The 22580-nt window shown below is 45.6% G+C and overlaps 1 protein-coding gene across 1 annotated transcript in view; it reads right to left on the reverse strand.

The window, feature by feature from the left end:
- Positions 1 to 22580, reverse strand: part of ASAH2 (N-acylsphingosine amidohydrolase 2) — a 91192-nt gene that overhangs the window by 64873 nt on the left and 3739 nt on the right. The window lies entirely within an intron of this gene.

The raw sequence follows: 22580 nt of genomic DNA on the forward strand, positions 1-22580 counted from the left end.
TGGATGGATGGATGGTTGGACAGATGGATGGATGGATGGATGGATGGATGGGTCATAGATAAGGTAGGAGGCTAGATGGATAGGAAATAAGCTTTGCTCTTTAATACACCAGTGGAGAGAAGAGAAATGGGGTGAAGCACTGTGGCAGGCATCGCAGAGGGCTTCACTCAACCCAGCTGGCATGCCAACACCAGACACTCATTTGCCCTGGGTTCCAGATGCAGGTTCATTTCTGCCTTTCAGATGCACTCATGTGAGACTCTGATTCAGCACTGAGCCACTTGAGGAGAGGGGCTCTGTATTGGACACCTGCTTTCCTGGTTTGGATCATGGCAGCCTGACTTTGAGCTGGCAGTGTGGTGGCTTCAGCCACTTCCTTATTCCATGACCATGACCAAAGCAGCCCATCCCTTAGCAGCTCAGGTCTATATTTAAGTTGGAGAGTTTTTGCAGGAAGCTCAACCCCAGTTCTCTGCCTTGAGCCTTCGCCAAGATTCGGCAAGTTATCTCTAACCCCTAATAAATACCTTTCCTCTGGAGTAGATTCTGTTAGCTCCAGCTAAGAACGTGCCCAAGCTAAATCTCACAAAAGTGAGCACCATACCTCCCTTTGGAGAATATATGCATTCCAATCATTGAACACTGTGTATGCCAAGCTGCCTCTGGGAACATTTTTAAAGTTCAAAGTGATGAGTAGTCTGACATAATGAATTCTTCATTAGATCAGAAAAAAAATTAGTTTTAAGTACACAGGACTGTCATGGTGGTATCTTACCACTTCACAGGTTTTGCAAAGGAAATTGAAAAATACCTTTAAACCCCAAAGCAGTCCCATTATCAGTTGACTATTTATAGATTTACCTTTCCATATGCCTCAGTTGAATCTTGACCTTAAACCTTAAGCAACAGAAGGGAGGCTCCTTCTGTTCCAAGCCAGAGAGACTGCTTCTTTTTTGTTTTGTTTAATTATTTTTTTAATGTTTATTTTTGAGAGAGAGACAGAGTGAAAGTGGGGGAAGGACAGAGAGAGAGGGGGGACACAGGATCAGAAGCAGGCTCCAGGCTCTGAGCTGTCAGCACAGAGCCCGACATGGGGCTCAAACTCATGAACCGTGAGATCATGACCTGAGCCGCGGTCACGCGCTTAACTGACTGAGCCACCAGGCGCCCCTGGAGAGGCTGCTTCTTAGTAAACCCCTTCTGCACCTGTCATATATTGAGTTTGAGAAGGAGACTAATAGATATACTTCACTACAATGGGAAGCCCAGGTTCCTTCCATGAGGGAGGTCCCAGCTCTGAACACACTGGCCGAGCACAAGGGGAAGACGGTATGGTACAGGGTGCACCATGGCTCTCATCCCCAAGGGGTTCACCATGCCCTTGTTTCCAGCAATATCGACAGTCCTGCTTTTCTCACAGGAAAAGGTAGATAACCTCTCCCTCCTTGGGGCTGCAGGATTCATCTCCCCAAATTTACTGCAGTGGTGTCTTCAATACAAAGGGCAAAAGATAAAGGCAAAAGATCCAGTATATGGGAAGGACTGGAATTTGGAATCTGAAGATTGAGACTTTTTGCACAGTGACCTTAGTCCCTCCCTTTTGTTTTCCCTATTAGAAAAATGGAGGCTGACAGAAACCTACCTAGCTGAAAGGTTCACGTAGACATACATTTTGGTAAGTTCTTTGTTAACGCAGTAGCCTGATGTGAACGAGTTCTTATGTTAATTAGGCTGAACGTAAATGTCCAAGAATGGTAGGTTCTGCATGTTTAAGCCTGAGAGCACAGTTATTTTCTCGGCATATTCTTCACGGGTGGTTTGAAGGATCTCCCCATTAGTTTGACACACACAGCCTTGGGAAGAAGGGGAGTCCTTTGCTATTTTCAAAACATCCAGAGGGTTTGAAATTTAGATAAGATAGGAATTGAAATTGTCCCTATTTTACTACACTTAGAAAAACAATGTGGGGCTATACAACCTTTGCGGAGTATTTGGAAATTATTCTCTGATGATTTATCTTTTTCCAAAACCAGGGTGTGAATTTATTGTGTTTGGCAGTGACAAATTTGACCTGTTTGCCATACATGACGATGAAGCCGGATCGGGGGAAAGCAGGCTGCCGTTACATTTATCGTCATTTCAGGGACAAAGTGACAACATCTTTTGATGTAATTCATTCCCTCTACATAAATCTCAGATGCTTAGCATCTTCTGTCCACACGGTGTACCTGTGGAAAAAAACACCACATTGTCCATATTCTAGGGATCCCAGAAGAAGAAGACAGAGAAAGGAGGGAAGAAAACTAATTTGAAGAAATAATGGCTGAAAACTTCCCTAATCTGGAGAAGGAAATCGATATCTAGATCCAGGAAACACAGAGATCCTCCCCCCGCCCAAAAAAAAAATCAACCCAAGACACAGGGTAATTAAGATGGCAAAAATGATAAAGAAAAGACTTTAAAAGCAGTGAGAGAAAAGAAGACAGTTACATACAAAAGAACTCTCACAATTTTATCAGCAGATTTCTTAGTGCTTTTCAGGCCAGAAGGGAGTGGCAGGATATATTCAAAGTGCTGTAAAGGAAAAATGGGCAGCCGAGAATACTCTATCCAGCAAGGCAATCATTCAGAATAGAAGAGATAAAGAGTTCCTAAAAAAAAAAAAAAAAGTTTCTCAGACAAACAAAAACTAAGGTTCACAACCACTAAACCATCCCTTTAAGAAATATTACAGAGGACTCATTAAATGGAAAGGAAAGAATGTAAGTGAAGGTATGAAAAGTAAAAAAGAGAAGAGTAAAAATAAGTATTTCTGTAAAATTTAGACAAGGAATACATAAAATAAAAGGAAGCAAAATACAACACCACATACCTAAATTATGAAGAGGACAGGAGTAAAGAATGGGTTCAAACTTAAATGACCATCGACTTAACATAGACTGTGCTGTGCAAATGTTATATATAAACCTAATGGTAATCACAAGTCAAAAAGTACTAACAATATGCAAAGAATAGAGAAAGAAACCAAAATACATTACTAAAGAAAGCCAACAAACCCTGAAAGAAAGTGAGAAGGATCAGAGAAAAACTATAGAAACAACCACAAAACAAGTAACAACATGGTAATAAATACATGTCTATCAATAATTACTTTGAATATAAATGGACTAAAATCTCCAATCAAAAGACATAGGATAGGGGTGCCTGGTTAAGCGCCAACTTCAGCTCAGGTCATAGTCTCCCGATTCGTGAGTTTGAGTCTGGCATTGGGCTCTGTGCTGACGGCTCGAAGCCTGGAGCCCGCTTCAGATTCTGTGTCTCCCTCCATCTCTGCTCCTCCCCTATTCATGCCCTGTCTCTCTCACTCAAAAATAAATAAAAACATTTTAAAAAATTTTTTTAGTATTAAAAAAAACACAGAGTGACAGAATGGATTAAAAAAAAAAAAACCCCAAGACTCACCTATATGCTGCCTACAAGAGATTCATTTCAGACCTAAAGATATCTGCAGATTGAAAGTGAGGGGTTGGAGAATATTTATCATGTGAATGGATATCAAAAGAAAGCTGGAGTGGCAACATTTACATTGGACAAAATAGGCTTTAAAACAAAGACTGTAACAAGAGACAAAGAAGGACACTATGTAATTTTAATTGGACAATCCAACAAGAAGATATAACAATTATAGGTATTTATATACCCAAACTGGGAGCACCCAAATACATGAACAGTTAATAACAAACATAAAGGAAATAATGAATAATAATACAATAATAGTAGGGGAAGTTAACACCCCACTTATATCAATGAACATATTATCCAAAAAGAAAATCCACAAGGAAATAGTGACTTTGAAGGACAGACTCACTGGAACAGAGGGATTTAACAGATATATTCAGAACATTCCATCTTAAGACAGCAGAATACACATTCCTTTCAAGTTCACACAGAAAATTCTCCAGAATAGATCACATATTAGGCCACAAAACAAGTCTTGACAAATTAAAAAAGACCGAAATAATACCATGAATTTTTCTGACCACAATGCTATGAATCTGGAAATAAATCACAAGAAGAAATCTGGAAGGACCACAAATACACAGAGGGTAAATAACATGGCACTAAACAATGAATGGGTCAACCGAAAAATCAAAGAAGAAATACAAAATTACATGGAAACAATGCTATTGCAAACACAACAGTCCAAAATCTTTGAGATGTAGCAAAAATGGTTCTAATAGGGAAATTGACAGCAATACAGGCCAATCTCAAGAAGCAAGAAAAATCTCAAACAACCTAACATTACACCTAGAAGAGCTAGAAAAAAAAAAAGAACAAAGGAAACCCCAAACCCACAAAAGGAAGGAAATAATAAAGAGTAAAAATAAATGATACAGGAACTAAAATGTCAATGGAACAATCAATGAAACCGAGAATTGGTTCTTTGAAAAAAACTATAAAATTAATAAACTTCTAGCCAAACTCATCAAAAAAAAAAAAAAAAAAAGAAGAAGAAGAAGAAGAAGAAGAGAGAAAGAGAACCCAAATAAACAAAATCACAAATGAAAGAGGAGAAATAACTGACACCACAGAAACACAAAGGATTATAAGAGAATATTATGAAAAATTATATGCCAACAAATTGGATAACTGGAAGAAATGGATAAGTTTCTAGAAACATATAATCTACCAAAACAGAAGCAGGAAGAAATAGAAAATTCAAACAGACTAATTACCAGCAATGGAATTGAATCAGTAATCAAAAAACTCCCAACAAACAAAAGTCTAGGATCAGATGGCTTCACATGCAAATTCTAACCAAACATTTAAAGAAGACTTAATACCAATTCTTCTCAAACTATTCCAGAAAACAGAAAAGGAAAGAAAACTTCCAAACTCATTCTATGAAGCCAGCATTACCCTGATACCAAAACCAGATAAATACATCACAACAAAAGAGAACGACAGGCCAATATCTCTGATGAACACAGATACAAAAATCCTCAACAAGATACTAGTAATAACTGAACCCAACAATACATTAAAAAAAAATCATACACCACGATCAAGTGGGATTTAGTCCCAGAACACAAAAGTGGTTCAATATTCACAAACCAATCAACGTGATATATCACCTCAATGAGAGAAATATGACCATTTCAATAGACGCAAAAAAAAGCATTTGACAAAGTACAGAATCCATTCGGGATAAAAACCCTCAACAAAGTAGGTCTAGAGGAAACATACCTCAAGACAATAAAGGCCATCTCTGAAAAACCCACAGCAAACATCATCTTCAGTGGGGAAAAACTGAATGCTTTCTCTCCCAAGGTCAGGAACGAGACAAGGATGTCCACTCTCACCACCTTTATTCAATATAGTACTGGTATTCCTAGCCATAGCAATCAGACAAGAAAAAGAAAGAAAAGGCATCTGAATTGGTAAGGTAGAAGTAAAACTTTCACTGCAGACGACATGATTCTGTATATAGGAAACCCTAAAGATTCCACTAAAAAACTGCTAGAACTGATAAATGAATTCAGTAAAGTCATGGGATATAAAATCAATGTTCAGAAATCTGTTGCATTCCTATATACTAATAATGAAGTAGCAGAAAGAAAAATTAAGAAAACAACCCCATGTACAATGGAAATTATAAAATCCCATTTACAATGGAAAGATATTCCATGCTCATAGATTGGAGGAACAAATATTGTTAAAATGTCTATACAACCCAAAGGAATCTACAGATTTAACTCAATCCCTATCAAAATGCCAACAGCATGTCTCACAGAACTGGAACAAATAATCCTAAAATATGTATGGAACCACAAAAGACGCCCAAACAGCCAAAGCAATCTTGAAAAACAAAAACAAAAACAAAAACAAAACTGGAGGAATCATAATTCTAGACTTCAAGTTATATTGTAAAGCTACTACTATACTTCAAGTTATACTACAAAGTTACAAAATTACTACTACAAAGTAGTCATCAAAACAGTGTGGTACTGGGACAAATAGACACATAGATCAATAGAACAGAATAGGAAACGCAGAAAGAAATACACAATTATATGGTCAATATTCAACAAAGGAGGAACAAATATACAATGGGAAGAAGACATTCTCTTAAATAAATGGTGTTAGGAAAACTGGACAGCAACATGCAAAAGAATGAAACTGGACCACTTTCTTTTACCATACACAAAAAACAAACTCAAAATGGATTAAAGACCTAAATGTGAGACCTGAAATCACAAAAATCCTAGAAGAGAGCACAGGCAGTAATTTCTCTGACATCAGCTGTAGCAACATTTTTCTAGATATGTCTCCCAAGGCAAGGGAAATAAAAGCAAAAATAAACTATTGGGACTACATCAAAATAAAAAACTTCCACACAGCAAAGGAAACAATCAACAAAACTAAAAGGCAACCTAAGGAATGGGAGAAGATATTACCCCACAACATATCTGATAAAGGGTTAGTATCTGAAATATATAAACAACTTGTGCAACTCAACACCCAAAAAAACAAATAATCCAATTAAAAATGGGAAGAAAACATGAACAGACATTTCCCCAAAGAAGACATCTGGGTGGCCAACAGACACGTGAAAAGATGCTTAATATCACTGATCATCAGGGAAATGCAAATCAAAACTATGATTAGAGATAAGCTAGCACCTCGCACCTGTCATAATGGATAAAAGCAAAAACACAAGAAACAACAAGCGTTGGTGAGGATGTGGAGAGAAAGGAACCCTCTTGCACTATAGGGGGGAATGCAAACTGGGGCAGTCATTGTGGAAAACAGTATGGAGGTTCCTCAAAAGTTAAAAACAGAACTACCCTATGATTCAGGAATTGCAGTCCTGGATATTTACCCCCAAAATACAAAAACATTAATTCAAAGGAATATATGTACCCTTCTGTTTATTGCTGCATTATTTAGAACTGCCGAATTATGGAAGCAGCCCAAGTGTCCATCGATAGATGAATGTGCTAAGGCAGATGAGGCACAGTGCACGGGAGGTGAGGGTCTTGGGGAAAGACCCAGAACACCTACAAGTAGAGTCTGTGACCCCATTTTATGTGTGGGTACACGAAAGAGACTGGCATGGGCTGGGCTGACTAATCACACCAGGGCATGAAGGACAACAACACCTATCTGAATTGTTACTATGTAGACACTTATCAAGCCGGGGCAAAAAGGACAGTCATCTTTAAAAAATAAAACTGGGGGCACCTGGGTGGCTCAGTCGGTTAAGCATGTGACTTCGGCTCAGGTCATGATCTCACAGTTTGTGGGTTCGAGCCCTGCATCGGGCTATATGCTGACAGCTCGGAGCCTGAAGCCTGCTTCAGATTCTGTGTCTCCCTCTCTCTCTGCCCCTTCCCTATTCATGCTCTGTCTCTCTCTCTGTCTCTCTGTCTCTCTCAAAAATAAACATTAAAAAAATAATAATAAAACTAAAAATAAAATCACACGAAATGAACCTACTGGACTCTTAGAATGATCCAGACACTGTTCTAAAACGTTACATGAGTTGCCTCATTTACTACTCGGTAATTTTTTGAAGATGCGCTCTTCCTATCCCCATTCTATATTCGAATTAAAAAGGAAAAGAAGAGTTATAGAAAAGTGAAACAAATAGCCAAAGGTTATACTGCCAATAAGAAACCAAACATCTGTCCCTTGCTGGAAGTTGCCTGATATTCTTAGAGGAACAGTGAAATCATGCGTACAAAGCAGTAAAAATCACAAAGCTAAGACGAAATCAGATATTTAGACTCAGGGTAGTAGGATGACGGTCACCGAGTCATCTGGTCCAAACCCCTCATAATAGATGAGTTACGGTACTTGCCTAAGGTCATGGCCATGGAGTCTGGAAACACTGGTCCATATCTGGTCCTTTGCTCCTTTGTGGGCATACAGGGAGGTTATGCTCTCTGGCCCCCTGGCAGTCACTGATCCTTGGGCCGTGAGTGGCAATGATATGTGTCACTTGCAGGTTGAAGTATTTGATGCGGAGGCATTAGAGGGGGTGTGGGTTCTCCATGATCTCTCTTCCTCTGCTCTGGTGACCCTGATAAGTGCCTGTCCCAGATGATAGGCTACCCGATCCCTGAGTCACCACTTGGAAGAAATCTCTTTCAGAGACTCATCAGACCAGGAGTGCACTTTGCATAAGCAAGAGATAAATGCTTATGTGTTAAGCAACGATTTTACCACAGCAAGCCCCCCCACCCATCCTGATTAACATAGCCTCCTAATTAACACCAGTTAATGAAGAAGACTCCTGAGCTCAATTATAAATCTTAACATTTCTTTCATTAACGTTTCCAATAAATGCCACAAATAAAAAGGTTTTATTCCTAGATAACCACATACAGCTAAATTAAATGTGACCCATATCTTACACCATTCGCAACAATTAACTCAAAATGGCTTAAAGACTTAAACATAAGGGGTGCCTGGGTGGCTCAGTTGGTTAAGCATCTGACTTCAGCTCAGGTCATGATCTCACAGTTCGTGGGTTCGAACACTGGATTGGGCCCTCCCCTGTTCGTTCTCGCTCTCTCTCTCAAAAATAAACATTAAAAACATATGTTTTAATTAAAAAAGAGAAAAGACTTAAACATAAGACCTGAAACCATAAAACTCCTAGAAGAAAGGACCCTGGCAATGATGTTTTGGATAGGACACAAAAAGCCCAGGCACCAAAAGCAGAAATCACAAGTGGGATGACATCAGACTAAAGCCTCCGTACAACAAAGGAAACCACTAACAAAATGAAAAGGCAACCTACGGAATGGGAGAGAATATTTGTACACCATATGTGAGAGAAGGGATTAATATCCAAAATATGTAAAGAACTCATATAACTCAATAACAAAAAAAACAGACAACCAACTTAAAAATGGGCAGAAGGGGGGCACCTGAGTGACTCTGTTCATTGAGCGTCTGACTCTTGGTTTCAGCTCAGGTCACGATCTCACAGTTCACGAGATCAAGCCCCACATCAGGCTCTGTGCCGACAGTGTGGAGCCTGCTTGGGATTCTCTCTCTCCCTCTTTTTCTGCCCCTCCGCTGCTTGTGCTCTCTTTCTCTCTCTCTCAAGAATAAATAAACTTAAAAAAAAACTTTTTAACATGTATTCATTCTTGAGAGAGAGAGAGAGAGAGACAGAGTGCAAGTGGGGGAGGGGTGGAGAGAGAGGGAGACACAGAATCCAAAGCAGGCTCCAGGCTCTGAGCTGTCAGCACAGAGTCCGACACAGGGCTCGAACTCACGGACCGCGAGATCATGACCTGAGCCGAAATCAAGAGTCGGACACTTAACCAACTGAGCCACCCAGGTGCCCCTAAAAAATTTTTTAAATGGGCAGAGCTAGTGGACATTTTTTCCACAGAAGACATCCAAATGACAAACAGATGAAGAGATGTTCAATGTTGCGTTTCAAAATATACTAAAATCTCTTTAATTCAGAGGTCACATTTCAGGCAGTCTCAACTCTAAGACATAGTTACAAATGGGAAATAAATATAAAAGGTCTCCAGATCACAGAAACTTATGAAATAAAGTCCGCATTTTAAACCATAGGATAGGGGAGCCTGGGTGGCTCAGTCAGTTAAGTGTCCAACTCCAGCTCAGGTCATGATCTTGTGGTTTGTGAGTTTGAGCCCTGTGTTGGGCTCCGAGCTGACAGTGCAGAGCCTGTTTAGGATTCTCTCTCCCTCTCTCTCTCTCTCAAAATAATAAATAAAAACTTAAAAAAATAAAAACTTTTTAAAAAATAAACCATAGGAGAGCCTCTTCGGCTCGTGCAGAGCCTATTGACTTTTAATTTACATATAGTTCTAACCAAACATTCTTTTTCTTCCAATTACAGAAAATTGGAATACTCCAGGTTTCCAGAAGCAGGCACACAGGTGATAAGAGTGACAAGCAATTGGAAGACGTTCAAAAGAGAGGGGGGTCAGCCCATGACAATGATCAGTGGCCAGAGGGACAGCCTGAGTCCTTTTCGTTTAAAATCTCTAGGACAGCAGGGAAATGCAAACCAGATTTGAAAACATTCCCTTCAAGATGTTTTTTTTTTTCCCCCAAGTTTGGGGTTTAAAAGAAAGCACTCCCAAGTCTTAAAGCTATCGAAAATACAAAGAGAGACAGAGACAAAGAGAGAACTAGAGTAATCCATTTCGAAATACTCCCGGGATGTGAGGGAACTTTTTATTTTCTGCATCTTGCTTAACCTTATTAAAATTTGTCGCAACGGTCGTGTATTACCTCTGCGATCAAAAGGTATTGTCTTCAATGGATGGATACAGGATACGAAAACATCACGTCGGGTGAACGATTTTCCAAGTAGGCTGGAAAGGAGGTGTCAACTCTGCTAGTCTATTCTTGCCTATCCTTACTGAAGAAAAACCACTACTAAAAATAGAGTTTCCGTTGCTTTTATCAGCTCGACGAAGCAGAATGTGTCACTTCAGAGGCCATCTTGGTCCAACTCTTAAGTCGGTTGCCTGATCCCATGGGGTGTTTAGAAATATTGAGGCACCAACTTACTTAGGCGAGTTCTACCTGCTTTTTCATTTCACTAATGGGAGAACAGGCTGAGCTGCCTTTCATGCCCTCACAAGCTGAACTTTGGATGCACCACAAGAGACAAAGTTTCTTCTGAATTGGATAATTAAGTTGGTGTTTACATAAAAGAACTGATACAGCCAAGTGGCACAGAGCTGTGACCAAGTTGCTGAGCCTGTTGTGTCACAAATGAGTCCAAAGGTAAAGGCATCGTTGAAGAGGAGCGTGTTTTGCGTTCCAGTGTGTTAAGTCCAGAGTTGATACGTTCGAAAGATTTAACTACGGGTTCAGCCTGGGCAACGACCAATTGGAGCAGATGCCAGAGTAAACAGCTGGTCTACCTGTACTAGTGCCTTCCTGCTGAACATCAATGAGTTATAGCCTTAGAAGTAGAATAAGTAATCATCCGACCAAAAATAAATAGATAAAGCTCTGCAGTCCATCCTGAAAGAGACAGACCACAGATAGCAGGTTGTACATTGACCCTTGTGAGCACCGTTAAAGGGGAAAAACATAGGGGTGCCTTGGGTGGCTCCGTCGGTTAAGCGTCTGACTTCGGCTCAGGCCATGATCTTGAGTTCACGAGTTCGAGCCCCGCGTGGGGCTCTGTGCTGACAGCTCAGAGCCCGGAGCCCGCTTCGGATTCTCTGTCTCCCTCTCTCTCTGCCCTTCCCCCACTCACGCTCTGTCTCTCTCTCTTTCAAAAATAAACACACACTTAAAAAATAATGTTATGAAGGGGAAAAACATCAGAAAACTGGCACAATCCTCCTGACCGGCCTGCCGTCCCTGCTGGGTGACTCTTTCTCTGCAGTTCCTGCCATAATAAAACTGAATTGTGAGATGAAAGAAAATGCCTTGCTCTAGTTTTGGCAGGTTGTAAGCCAAATTATCCCTGAAAACCCTTTGGAGGGAGAAAAAAATTCAATTAGTAGAGGAGAAAAATGAGATATGAGTGACACTTAAAATCTCGCCTGGGGAGAGAGAATCTGTCTCCATCACACCCATGCTACAGGCAGAAGGAGGCGAGGGGACCCAGTTATCAGCAGCTCTCCTAAGTGCTCAGGGTTTCACAGCAGGTAAACCACGGAGTGAAAGCCGCGGACGCAGCACAAGTGCAGACGTGATGACAAATGACAACGTGTATCGAGAAGCCGACAGGCAGGGATCACTGAGGATTGTCACAGCCAGAAGAGTATGCTCATCTAAAGGGGAGTCCCCACTCACTGGTGCCACGAGAAAACGAAGGCCCAAGGTTGATGGATTTTTTTCTTTTTTTTTGGCGGAAAGTTAGTGATATGGGGCTTACCTTAAATTTCTTGATTTTCAAATATAGGCAAACCATTACAAATTTTTTTTTTAATGTTTATTTTCAAGAGACAGAGAGAGAGAGAGAGAGAGGGAGAGGCAGAGAAGGAGGGAAACGCAGATTCCGGAGCAGGCTCCAGACTCCGAGCTGCCGGCACAGAGCCCGACGTGGGGCTCAAACCCACAAACCTGGAGAGCATGACCTGAGCCCAAGTGGGATGCTTAACCGACTGAGCCACCCAGGCGCCCCTAGGCAAACCATTTTTTAAAAAAATACCTCATTACTTATACTATACGAGACAAATTGAACATATGCAGGCTTATTACAGCCTCTGAGTTAATCCATTGCTTCCCTCGTTTAAATATATTCCTTGAGGGGCGCCTGGGGGCTCAGTCGGTTAAGCTTCTAATTGGCTCAGGTCATGATCTCGCGGTTCGTGGGTTCGGGCCCTGCGTCAAGCTCTGTGCCGACAGCTCAGGGCCTGGAGCCTGCTTCGGATTCCGTGTGTGTGTCTCTCTCTGCCCCTCCCCTGGACCTGCCAGTTTAAGGATGGCCTGTGCTACATGGCTCATCTCTGTTCCACGCGGTCTCTCATTCTCCTGCAAGCTGGCCCAGGTTTGCTTGTGTGGCAGCTAGGCAACTGTCCAAGAAAACGAGTGGAAACCTGCAAGTCTTTGAGGGCCAGGCTCAGAACTGGCGCCTTGTAACTTCTGCTGCCTTGTACTGCCCAAAGCACGTCGCGGGGCCAGCCCAGATTCAGGGGGAGGAGAAATGGTCTCCAAGTCTCATGCTGCAGAAGGTGTGGGTTCAGGGAGGGGTGGAGAACTGTGGTCATCCGGGCCATCGACTTCACCTGATAAGAAGGCATGTGCAAAGTTGACTTCTGGGAAACTCCGGGTCGACTGCTGTTTCGAGAGCAGAGAAGGCAAAGGGGGGACACCGAGGAAAGACAGGACAAGGGTGGCGAGAAGAGGCCAGTTCGTGGAGGTCCTACCAGGTATGTGGCCCAGTGAAATATAAAGATGTTTTAAATCATTCTCTTGGATTTTGCAGGGAATACAAGACAGATGCCAAGTAAACACAACACAAGGTTGAACGTAAGCATCTTACATAAGATGCTCTAGGGGCTTGCAGAAAGGAGAGATCCTCTCTAGTTTGAAAAATCAAGGCGGGCTTCATGAACAAGATGGAATTGAAGCCAAACTTTGAAGAAGAAACCAGATTTGGCCAGGGAGAGGTGTGGATGCTGGAGCGTCAGCGCAGGGGAAGGAAAGTCCCAAATATATACAACAGCAGACAGCGTGGTTTGGGTAAACTGAGGCAGCAGTCCCCAATCGTTTTCTCCCTTAACTTTCTGAAAGATGCTCTTCATATGTGACACTCCCACATCCGTACCCCAATATGTCAGGGTGAGGACAGGATACAGTGTTACGGAAGGTGGCCGGCGCTCTGGATGTAACCCCACCCCTTGTCGCCCGCTGGTCCATTGTGACCCTGAGCCTGAGACCCACTGATGTAGGCTTTGTCATGGGGCAATAAAATCTACAGCTGAGGGATAAGTTACTGGATGTTCTCAAATGTTCTAAAATGCCAGGCTGGGGAATCTTAACTGAGTGAACGCAGGAAAGGGTCCCCGAATGTGTTTGAGTGAGATAAACACGTGAAGAGACCTGCATTTTTGCAAACATAAAGGAGCAGGTGGGGCTAACAGACAATGCTTATTTCCCATCCCCTGGCATGGCCAACATCACTAACTGACCACAGGACTTCTTGAGGCCCTCCAAATGTGTCCCTGCTCAGTGCTCTAATGCTGTAGAAGTTGGAGCTGAAACAGGCAGCCGTTGAAGAGTTGAGACCCCATTTGGGGGGGAGGGGAAGCAGAGCTTAGGTGGTCTGTGGGGGTGACAGTAGGAACAGAAAGGAGGAAGATATCAGAGAAGCGCTGATTATCCCACTAGGAGTTGCCACCAGGTCAACATGGGAAAAGGAGAAGAGGGAAGACCAAGCATCAGTCCAATTTTTGAAGGGCGGGAGAGAATCATGGTGCCATGTGCCAAAAGAAGAAACTTAGGGAAATCAACTGATTGTGCGGTGGAGAAGGAAGTGGGTTCGTTGTGAGTTCTGAGTATAAACACAAGGCCCAAAAGCCATCAGGACGAGGGCTAAGGCCGACGCTCGTAACTCTCACGCCGAACCAAAACATCACAAACATAGCGTTTCTTCCAAGCTTCCAGCAACGTCGAAAGGGCGCGTGTGGGAGAGAAACACGCTTCTTGTTTCTTCTTGGACTATCACGACCTTGTTCGAGATTCCTGCTGGAACCCGGAAGACGGAGAGAGGTGAAACATTGGTGGTGGAAGGGTTTTGCCTTTCTTTCGCGGGAGAAACAGCTGGAAAGAAGCACTCCTGTGTCCTGGCCGTGGCTGTGCACGTCGAAGCCCGAACTTCCCTGCTCCATTCTTCAACCACTGCTTTGTGTCTGCAGGAAGCGCCGACTCAACGCATCGCGGAAAACTTGATCCAATTTTGACAGCCATTGTTCTGCAACGTCTGAATCGAGATCGTTTTTCATGCAACGAAAGTGGAGGCCCATGTTCCGAGGAGAGGAGCTAAATTTCTAGTCACGTACTTTGCAGGGAGATGGTAAACAATGATGGCTTAAGAGGAAGGGTTCTAGATTAAGATTTTTTTTTTTTTAGTATTTATTTTTGAGAGAGAGAGAAAAAGAGAGAGAGGAAATGAGCAGGGGAGGGGCAGAGGGAGAGGGAGACAGGATCTGAATCAGGCTCCCTGCTCCAAGCTGTCAGCACAGAGCCCGACGTGGGGCTCGAACCCACGAACCGTGAGATCATGACCTGAGCTGAAGTTGGATGCTTACCTGACTGAGCCGCCCAGGCGCCCCTCTAGACGGAGATTTCTTGAGGTCAAATCTCAGCAATGCCGTCACTGGAAGAAGTCACTTAACTTGATACATCAATTTCCTCATCTTTGAATTGGAGAGAATACTCACAACTACCTCTTCCTGTGGTTGTGAGGGTTCACTAAGAAGTACATGTCAGGCGGACTGGATGAGTAAATCTGCTTCACAGTGCCCTTTATTTGTTTAGCACAGACGCTTATTAAGTGCTCATGAATAATTAATTCCTCTTATATGTCAGTTTCATCCACAGGGAGTTGTCATTTTCTAGATGGAAAGTTTCCTTTGGTTTTGCATCATCAGATGAGGAAGTTCAAGGACCTATCAATGAATGAATGCTCCCAGAGAGGGAGCTCTCCGAAGTGGCCCCACTCTCTGAGAAGATCTAAAGTCATCTTGGCCACAGAGTTCATCTATGTGGGGTGCTGGTCATACTCAGTCTCCGTGGCTGTGAGGTTAGGGAGACGCACTTCAACAAACAATCTTCCACCTTAGAGTTTGGAAAATTTCTTGTTCCTACTCGTATTAACCCAAATAGTAAATGGGCTGGAAAAGGATTAGAGTACTGCAAAGGTTCACTTATAAATTCTTCCCCTTATGAACACAGTAACATAAAGATGGGGTTATGTGTCTCCATCAACATAGTTCAGGGGTCTGAACATTTAGAAAAAGTGATAGCATTCCCTGGAAAGGTGACCTGGCCAGAATGCTCATTTTCGAACTTGTAGAGTTTTGCCACTAAGTAAACCTGATCATGGGTCTATCATGTGTTCTTTAACAATACAAAATAGTTTCTCCCAAAGGCAATTTTTTCCCTCTTAATGTCTTAAGGCAGCATCTCATCTCTTTGTCACAGAATTTTCTGTGACATGTCCTGGGAGCGGTGGGTTGCTACCCATTTAACAACTGGCTCTCCGGGCAAAGACAGCCCCGGCGTGTTGTACTGGTGTATATGTGAACACTCCCGCCATGGTTGATTTCAGGCCCCCCGAGGAAAACACTGGAAGTATATACAGCTGGCCCCAATGCACCAATGTGAACTTTCCTTACCCCACCGTTGTCATGACACAAACCACCTTCTAAGCCCTGAATGAGACATTTCTGAAGCATAGTCTAAGATAACAATGTTGTCCCTGGAGCTAGGGAGGCAATGGGGAGCAGGAATTGAGACTGGATATTCCAGATGGCTGCCGAAACCATATCCAACGGGTACACACTGCTGTGTTCTGTATCACAAATACACTTTGCTGTTTTCCTTTCTGTTAGCTGCTCCTCCCAGACCAGGCCAGTCTGCAAGAGCAACAAAGAAAGGTGGGTAGCAGTAAAGAAAAACAATATGGAAAACAGTTGCAGAAGATTCTCGGAGGGCCTCAGGGACCTCATTTCTTGGCAGGATCCTAAGAAGCTCGTCAGCAGACATTGAAATTCTCCTTCACGGTCATCAGTGCTATTCTCTGCACCGCCCTCTTGTGGCCTCACTGCCTGCCAGAATCTAGTGATGGATGACTAACCCCTGACCACCTTCTTCCTCCTTCTCAAGCGTCGTAAGGTCACTGAAGCTGTCCTCAGTGAGGTGTGAGGAGAAGCCTCATGACCATGGACACAACAGTTTCTGGTTTCCAGTGTTCTGGAGAAATTTGGGACAGATTCCCATGTGCTAGATGGGAAAATTGGGGAGGGGGACTACTTAGAGTCACAGCCCAAGTGTCCCCTGCTGCAGGAGGTCTGGGTATCAGAGTTCTTTCCCTTTAGGGTGACCCTTGACATTCAAGTCCGGTGATAGGAAGTGGCTCTTCACCTCCTGTTTAAGAGTCTTGATCCTAAGACTGGATAACTCATTACCTCAAAGGTTTTATGAGCATTTTTTCAAACACACCCATTCCACCCTGGTTCTGCTAGAACTTCTGGAACCTGCCCTGAGAGACGATGGTCCAGATTAGCCTGGTTCCCTCTCAATGATGCATTTGCGCTAGAGATGTGGTGAGCTCTCCATTTCTCTCATCTACTGTTGACCTTGGAGCAGGAGTAGAAAGAAGGGGCACCCTTTTCTGTGAGAGGAAGAGAAAGGAGGAGGAGGCTGGCGACATTCTCCCTGCAGAAGGCTTTGAAAGGTGCCCATTTGGAAGAACGTGTAAAACCAGCTACCGGTGTCTGTTCTTTAGCCAATGAGACAAGCCTTCTAGGTGTCACCTCACATCACAAACGGTTTCCTTTTGGCAAAGGGGATGGGGTTGGGGGCCACGCCTCTCCTCAGCCTCCTACCGAGAATCCAGTGATCCCCCAGCTGGAGCTCATGGCTTAACCCATTTCTTCCTCTCACACTTTACACACTCCTCCATTCTGGTACCTAGGGTTTCATGAGTGTCTCTCTCTCCACTGGAAGCTTTGGTGTCAGAGCCCATCCTATTTCTCTCTGTGTGACCAGCACCACATTTACACACAGGATCCCAATTTTACAAACGAAGCAAGTGAGGCTCGAGGTATTTCGAAGAGCCAGTAAATTACGCATGTGGGACTCGAATTCACATCCTTTTGACTCCAGCTGCAGTGACATCACCCTGATCATCAATGCCACAGATGTCAGTTATTGGTGGCTGATGTGGCCGTGACAAAACAGAGACGGGCTGAGGACTGAATCAACCACGCCTCTGCAATGTGGCCTCCGTAGACACCCCAAAAGGATGGGCTTCTAGGGTCTAGGTTGGGAGACACGTGGAGATTCGCTGCAATGGTGTCCCTGGAGAGGGCGGGGAGGCTCTGGGCCCCTTCCTCATACCTGCCTGGCCCTATGTATCTTTTCTATCTGGCTGTTCCTGAATTATACCCTTTTATAATAAACTGGTCATCTAGCTTAAAAAAAAAAAATAAAAAGATTAGAGATGGAATGAGATCCAAACAGGCTTTGCTTATGTCCCTATATCCTTGGAAATTCCACCAAGTCCGAGTTTTTGAGGATAGTTCCAATCCACTCAGAATTTCAGACATTCTTCAATGGCTCGTATAAAGAAGAGTCATCCAAAAGGATGGGAAGGCCAGGATGACCAAGTTGAGCAGACTCATTACAAGAAGAGGGGAAGGGAAGGAAAAATTAGATACACAGAGGGAGACCACACCATAAGAGACTCTTAAGTACGGACAACACACTGAGGGTTGCTGGGGGTGGGGGAAACAGGGGACGGGCATGGAGGACAGCACCTGCTGGGATGAACACCGGGGGTCGTATTTAAGCGATGAACCACGGGCATCTACTCCCAAAGCCAAGACGACACCTTATGATAGCTAAGTTGACAATTAAACAACAACAACAACAACAACAGAACTGGGATTCAAAAAGTTATCTCAGGTCACCCTACGTATCTGAGCCAGGAGGCCTCAGGCTGTGAGCCAGAAAAACACCACGTCTGAGATCCTGCAGCTATGTGGTAAACCTGAAGAAGTTTGCTTCTGAAGACTAAGGATTCGAATCTCACTGTCGAAAACGGGGTAGGAAAGTGAGTTCCCGCCGCTTGACTTCCCCGATTAGGCAACACAACTCTTCAGACCGAATCCAGCTCTCTGAACGCAGATCTGAAGATTCACGGAAAGGACAGCGAAAGGCCATCTTTCGAATTCCCCGTGATCGCGACATTCAAATGACCTGAGCGCACACAGCCCTGGAATGCACACAGAATTAAGAAAAGCCGCCTTTGCGAGGGAAACGCACGGGGAGAGGAAGCGTCTCTCCCCTCTCCCCCCCCCCCCCCCGCCCCTGTCCCTTATTTTAATAAGTCATATTATTCAGGAGGCTAATAAACATCTGTTTCTTCTCAGTGTCAAGGGAGCCTGTGTGCACACGCGAGCAACCGTGGCTCTCTGTCCTCGGGGGAGAAAACAAAGCACCATCCATCCAAGCCCAGCTACGTACCTGCGGCGGCAGCTGGCTGTTCAGAGAGGCAAGCAGGTCCCCGTCGCGAGCCCGAGTGCCAGGGCACTTGGGTGTCCCCGGCCCCCGCTCTCATGAGCACTGCCGCTTGCTGACTCCCGGAGGCTGAATGCACCAGCCGGGGAAGCCAAGGCTCTCCAACTTAACTACTTGTGTGCTGACTCACACACCGGGCAGGACGCGCCCCAGCTGAGCCTGCTTGTGGAAAAACCCTGCCTGGGCCTCCCAAGGTCACACCTGGAGCCCGTCCCCAAGCACCCTGCACGGACACGGCGTGGGAAGGAGGCGTTCGTCTTCTCAGACATACCTGCCTCCCGTGTTTGATGTGGAAAAGGACACCCTTTCCTCCGCCGGGTCCCTACGCCGCACTGTGAGGCGACGTCGGGGGACAAATCCACCCAGAGACGTGGGGTAGGGTCACTGCCTGCGGAGGAGTCAGGCTCCGCGCAGAGGGGCCGCCTCGCTGGTCTGGAAAGGGTGTCACTGGAGAGACTGATTACACCCAACCGCCCTGGTAGCTCAGGGCAGCAAACGCAGCAGCGTCCACACTGTGCCCGGCCAAAAAAACGGAGCATTGGCTGCCTGCAGTACAGTCTGCTTTAGACTGCGTGGTTTCTGGGGCCCCTGGGGGGGGGGATCCACTCTTCCAACCTTTGGGGCCCCTGTATCGGCGGCAGGGAAGAGAAGGCAAAGACCTCTCGCGTCTGATCAGGCCCCTCAAGGGCACGACATCCTGTCCGTCCGTTGTCTCATTGACAGGAAGCACAGGTGCCCAGGATTCTGAAAACCGGGGCCGCTTCCTAGAAGCCGGAGGGGCGAAGCTTGCCTCTGAGTCCAGGGCAAAGCCCTGCTTTTCTTCAGGCGCAGCACAATCCACCCTGGGGTTCATGGAGGAGTTGGCTGCAAGGCAGGGAGGAGCGAGCGGCTGGGGATGGACCGTTGAAGGCGCCCGGAGACAGCCGGACAGCCGCGCGGGGATCTGCGGCCCGACTCGGCCCAGGCCCCCCCTGCAGCCCCCTGCCTGGAGTGGCCGAGCCTCCCGCAGCGATGTCTCACCTCCTAACTGGGCCCCGAGGCTGCGGGGCCTCCTGCGCCTGAAGCACATCTACCTGGGGGTCCTGCGAGCTGACGCTCGGGGAGTCACATGCATCCGTGCACAGGGCACGGCCTACAGGCTGAGTGCATAATAATACGGGCCGTGTAAGCAACAGCAGCAGTCAGTGTGCAGAACGCTGTATATATGCCCTGTAGGGAGGGCTCCTTGCTCTCCCGCGACATCTGTGCTCCTCGCTTCTTCCGGGCGTCCTGTGCGGTCTGGAGTGGCCATTCGCTGAGGTCTGGCCACTGGGGCATGAGCGGAAGTGACAGGCACCGACGCCGGCCTTGGCCCCCCACGTGCTTCTCCAGGCTCCCACGCGGTCTCGGAGGGAGATGCCCACAGTGACCCTGGATGTTCCACGAAGAAGTAGGTAGAAAGCCTCCGTCAGCCTGAATGACCACACAGAGCTGCTGACCTTTACGATTACTTTTAAATCATGGTGGGGGGAGGGGGTGGGGATGGATGCAAAGCTGAACACTTTCTTTCAAAATTCCCTTCGGGGTATGTGAGCAACACAGTTCAAACACAGCTTGTCTGCAGAGCAAAGGCTAGACTCCTTCACGGGGTATTCAAACCCACCCAGCCCAAGGCCTCTGCCTTTGACCTGGCCTTTGACATTTTCCTGGTCATGCTGGGCACCTGGGCCTCTTTATGGCTCCTAAATGCACCTGTCCTATCCCATCCCTGCTCAAACTTTTATCCTCAAAATACTTTCTCACCTACTCCCCGGTTAACTCAGTCATACCTCCCTGAGTTCAAAAACAAGGCTGCAAATTCTCTGACACTCCGTCCGTGGAATAGAGGGGATCTGTGTCATTCCCCCCCCCCCCCCCCCAAGACTCGGTGGGTTTATGGCTGCCCGTGATGACAACAGAGGACATGGAATCTCTGCCGTGTGACTTCTGACGCTGGGTCACAAAAGCCTTGTGTCAATTCCCCATTTCCTGGAGCACTTGCCCTTGGATCTGTTAAAATAACAAAATCCAACTGAGTCCGTTTTAAAGATCTTCCTGGCTTTATTCAATGATTCGTGTATTGGGCGGCACCCCAATACAGACAGGAAGGGGCTTCGAGGAGCTGTGCAAAATGGATGCCTTTTATAGGCAGCAGGGAGCAGGACAAGACAGTTATGCTGGGGGTGGGGGGGAGAAAGCAGGTTGGTTATTGCAAGGTTACTTTCCTTTAGGGGAAGGCAGGGGTCTTTCAGGCAGATGATTTAACTAGTGCTGATTAGGTGATTCCCGATTGACTGGTTTAAGATTCCTTTCTTGGAGAGCCAAAAATGTAATTAAGTCTGAGTTTGGTGGTGTGGGGCTTAGCATAAGCAACTCCATTTTGGACCGACCTGTTGTCTTGTCTTTAACAGAAGCCTGGGTCGCTGTGTAAGAAGTCTGGAAATCCTGAAGCTACTATGCTGCAGGGACCACACGTAGATGCTTTGGTCACAGTTCCGAATGGTCTCCTTTCAGCTACCCGCACGGAGGCACCAGATAGACAAGTGAATCGGGGTCAGACTCCAAAGCAGTCCGTCCACCAGCAGGATCCAATGGAGGATCACCAATGCCACACTGAGGAGCAGTGTCTCCCAGCCAAGTTCTGCCCGGATTCCTGACCCACAAAACTATCAGCCACAATCAGACACCTGTCACTTTAAGCCACTATGCTTGGAGTAGTTTGGTATGAAGCAAACCTAACTGCAATGCCCTTCTTCGGGGCCCAACACACGGTCTATATTTTTCCAGAAGCTTTATCTACCGTCCTCCCCATTTAGATCTCTGGGTTGTTCGATCCTTTAGAATTCTGGTCTTGGGTTATTTCTTTTTTAATAGGGAGTTGTCCAGTCGCTCTTTGTAGCACTTTACATAATAATGAGTGAACACGTTGATCAATAAGAATACTGAGCACGTAACACGAAGCCTCCTAGAACTGTGGGGTGGACGAGCAGGAGCTGGGGAAGGCAGGTGCTGTCCACCTGGTTTCGCTCTCTCTGGGCACCAGAATCTTGACCGTGATGATCAGGTGGTATTCATCCAACCCAATATTTATTCTCACGTATCTATTGAATGCCAACCGTCTGGCAACCATACTCTTTTGGACCCAAACAAAGCCCATCTTCTCATGAGACCCCCGTTCTACATGGAAGGAGACAAAAAAAAAATAAATGTAATCTGTTAGGTCTCTGTTAGGTCGTGTGTGCGAAGAGGAAGAAGGCGGCAGAACAAGAGGTGAGAGAATGTTGTTCTGTGTGATATAATCAAAGAAGTCCTCTGACAGCGTGACAGTCCAACAGACACCTGAAGGAAGTGGGAGAAAGAACGAGCCGTGTTTCTGCCCGAGGGAGTGCATTCCTGGGGAAAGGAAGGCCAGTGATAAAGGTCTCCCCCGACGAGAGTGCGGTGGATGGGTTGAAGGAGGACAAACTGGCCCCGGGGGGCCTGAGCCGCGAGACCAAGACTGGAGCAGTGGCGACGGGGCCAAGGTGTGCGGAGTGGACCAGCAGGGGTGGCGGGCGGAAAGGGCTCGAGGACTCTTGGCGGTGCGCTGACTTCAGTGAGAAGCAGTGAGACGTTGACGGGCAGAGCAGCGGCACCATCTGAGCCTTGGAAAGCTTTCTCGGTACCTGTCACCCGGGTTCCTGGGTGACCACACGCTGCAGAGGGGCGGGTTGAGGAGCAGTGAGGCGGATGGAGAGGCTCCCGCCCACCCCCAAGCCAGAGGCTAGGACCAGGGGCTGGAGGCGGAG

This window comes from Panthera uncia, chromosome D2, assembly GCF_023721935.1.
Source record: "Panthera uncia isolate 11264 chromosome D2, Puncia_PCG_1.0, whole genome shotgun sequence".
Classification (NCBI taxonomy): domain Eukaryota; kingdom Metazoa; phylum Chordata; class Mammalia; order Carnivora; family Felidae; genus Panthera; species Panthera uncia.